The sequence below is a fragment of the Bubalus bubalis genome, chromosome 23 (genome assembly GCF_019923935.1).
Source record: "Bubalus bubalis isolate 160015118507 breed Murrah chromosome 23, NDDB_SH_1, whole genome shotgun sequence".
Classification (NCBI taxonomy): domain Eukaryota; kingdom Metazoa; phylum Chordata; class Mammalia; order Artiodactyla; family Bovidae; genus Bubalus; species Bubalus bubalis.
In genome coordinates this window covers 39,709,883-39,713,491 of record NC_059179.1, presented here as the reverse complement: position 1 = coordinate 39,713,491, position 3,609 = coordinate 39,709,883, and positions in this window count along the sequence as shown.

Sequence of the window (3,609 nt, the reverse complement as noted above, 5' to 3'; positions counted from 1 at the left end):
TCCAGAGAAGTTGGCGGCGGCTCGAGTTGGATGCGGAGCTCCGCCCTGAGTCATCGGCTATAATCGGGGCGGGGCGGGGCGTGGGCGGAGCATCCGCCGGCCGCCCCTCCTCCACCCCGCCACCTCTTCCCCCACATTCGCGGCTCCCGGAGGGCGGGGGCTCCCCGGCGGAGTCGTCCGTGAGCTGGGCGGGGGGCTTGCATCCGAGGGATCCCTGTGCCGCCGAGCGGCAGGTGGAGCAAACCCCCGGGGACGTCATTTGTATGTCCTGGGCCGGTTTCGGTTTTCGGACTCGCTTGGTCTTCTTCGAGCCGCGTGGGTGTTCCCGGGACTGGCTCCTTCGTGTAAAAACAAACTCATCGTTAGCCTTTTAAGTCGTTGGGGATTAACTAGAGTCTCTCCCACCTCACCTTTGCACCCCCAGATTACTGATATATCCGGGACATTGGTGACCCTCAGTTAATCACTTTTTTCCCATGGGCTTAAGGGCCGTCCGGAAGGGGCTCTGGAATGTTGATCCGACATCAGAAGCAAGCCAGGGAGAATAATGGAAGTACAAATAGAAATTCACTTGCCTTTCTTTCGAATCCTAAAGAAAGATTGCATCAGAGCATGCTTGTTGCTGAAGCACATGTCTTAAATGTAGACTCTGTCGTTGCAGTGAAGAACTTTATAGAAAAAACATTCTTTGGGGTTTAGGGCTTGTTGATGGTGCAAGTTGGTTCTTGCTATCTTAATCTGACCTTCATTTGGAAAGTAGTGTAAGTCATGCGTGCTCAGTCACCTCCGACTCTTAGCGACCCTGTGGAGCCCGCCAGGCTCCTCCGTCCAGGGAAGAATACAGGAGTGGGTTGCCATTTCCTTCTCCAGGGTATCTTCCCGACTTAGGGATCAAACCCATGTCTCTTGCATTGCAGGCGGATTCTTTACCCACTGAGCCACCTGGGAAGCCCTTTGGAAAGCAGGAAAGAATTCAAATTATGAAAAATTTTTGTGTGGTTAATGAAATGGTGTTTACACTTGTAACCTCCACCGAGCACCTCAATTCCTCTGGGAGAGAGAGAGAGTATGCCCCCAGAGGTGGTATGTTGGGAGGTCTCATTTTAGATTTTTGCAGGCTCATTCCCTTCCCCAGAAACATTTTTGAGAAGGTGCCTTGGGCTAAAGTAATATTGGGCCCAATATTCCAACTCAAATGCAGAGGACATTCTGGAACCCTCAGAAACACTTTTTTTTGGGTCTCTTGCCACCCCCAAATTACTCCATTTGGAAGAAATGCTGAAGAGACCTGCCAGTCATTTTCAGTCGAACGGGGGTCTCACTTACATAGGTCTACTCATCAGCTTTAAAGTACAAAAACTCAGCTTTGTGAAAACACAGAGATGTTTAAGTGCCTGTACTAGGTCAGGCTTTCCGGGTGGCACAGAGGTAAAGGATCCACCTCCCAACAAGAAGATGCAGGTTTGATCCCTGGGTCAGGAAGTTCCCCCTGGAGAGGAAATGGCAACCCACTCCAGTCTTCTTGCCTGGAAAATCCCATGGACCGAGGAGCCTGGCAGGCTGCAGTCCATGGGGTCACAAAAGAGTCAGACATGACTTAGTGACTAAACAACAACAACAACTGACTCAAGTCACCACCAAATACACGAGACTCAGATATAAACCCAAATGCTAGTGCACCGATTTACCATAAGAACTATTATTATTGAAAGAGCTGGACCCTCAAGTGCACTAGTCAGTGGGCCTCTTTTTTATTTTTACTTTTGGTTGCACTGGGTGGCATGTGGGATCTTAATTCACTGACCAGAGCTTAAACCTGTGTCCCCTGTATTGGAAGTACAGAGTCATAACCACTGATTGCCAGGGAAACCCCAGTGGCTCTCATATTTTTCCTTATTTTTGAAGCCTTGACAGAAGGTTGGGCCTAGAGTCCGTATTCAATAAGTATGGATGTTTATTGAAGGTTGATTCCAAAGTGAATGTTTATTTGTATTTTCTTCTTTGCTCAATTTCACTACAACTACATTTAAAGACGGAACAACAACAAAAAAGACGGAACATTCTTTGCTAGTGTTAACGTTTGTTTGCTTTTTTGTTAGATTTGCTAGAGAAGCAGGGAGGAAATAGTTTCCTCTGGGATTAATATACCAGCTTCTGAGAGTTATAGCCCATCAGGGGTTTCAAGTGGGTTTGTCTACAATGGAGTCATAAATCTTGGAGAACTGTCTAGAAGAAACTCCTTAAAGCCATGCTGAATAATGAGGCACATGTCTACTCTTGATGGCTTTTTCTTTTTCTAGATCTTATGACACTCATTCCCCAGGGGCTATAGACTGAATATTTGTGTCCCCCAAAGTTCATATATTGAAACATATTCCCCAGTGTGATGCCATTTGGAGGTGGGTCCTTTCAGAGATGCTTAGGTCATGAGGATGGAGCCCTTATGAATGAGTTTAATGCCCTTATAAAAAAAAAACCCAGAGAGCTCTCTCCCTGCTTGCTTCCACCGTGTGAAGGCACAGTGAGGAGATAGATGGCTGTCCTCTGGCACCTACCAGACACTGAATCAGCTGGTGCCTTGATCTTGGAATTTCCAGTCTCCAGAATTGTGAGAAATACATTTCTATTGTTTATAAGCCCCCCGGTCTGAGTTAGTCTGGTATATTAGCTCAAATGGACCAAGACACAAGGCCTTCTGCCGTTCATTTGCCTATCAGAAGCATGACCCTGAATTTCTGTTTTTCTCTTTCCATCCAATCATCATCGAGTCTGTAGATGGTATCACCTCGGTACTCATTGTTTATGGGTATCCTCTCTTTCTTCAGTACCACCAGCCTAGTCCAGGTCATCCTTGTCCCTCATGTGGACCCTGGAAACAGCCTCTTAGGTTGTTCATGTCCAATCCATTGCCCAAATGGTGGCCAGAGTGACCATTTTCAAGCACAAGTGGGCCATGTCCTCTCTCTGGTTAGAATGCTTGAATGGCTCCCCATCGCCCTTTTTATCTCCAAATCCAACACTCGTTGGCCTGGTGTGTAAAAGACCCTTCTTCCACTCTCTCTGATGCCCACTCTTTGCTGGCTCTGCTGGACTACGTCATGAGCACACTACCTCCTCAACCTTCTTCGCCACTGCTGACAGGTCCCACACCCTTTGCCTGGCTGATGCCTCTCCATCTCCAGGTATCACCTTTGGTATCACTTTCCTTTGCCTTCCTAGTCTGGGTCATGTGTCCTTTCTAGATGCTCCCATACAAATCCTGGGGCACCCTATCAAGTGCGCTGCATTACAATTGCTTGCCTGATGGTCTAATTTGCTATGCACTGAGTTTCTTGAGCCTAGGAGCAGAATCTAGATCGACACTGAGTCCCCAGCCTCTAGCACAGTGCCTGGCAATTAAAAGTTGTAAAAACAATGATTGTAATGGTGGCCAAGTGGCAAGCATTTACTGAATGCCAAGTACTGTGGTATGAGCTTTATGTGGATAATCTCATTTAATCTTTGTGATAGTGAATGTAATCCCCTTGCAGGAATGAAGAATCTAGATGTTAAGAACATTGTAGGAAACCAATCACCAGCGTCCTTTGCAGACTGACTAAGCTGATGAAA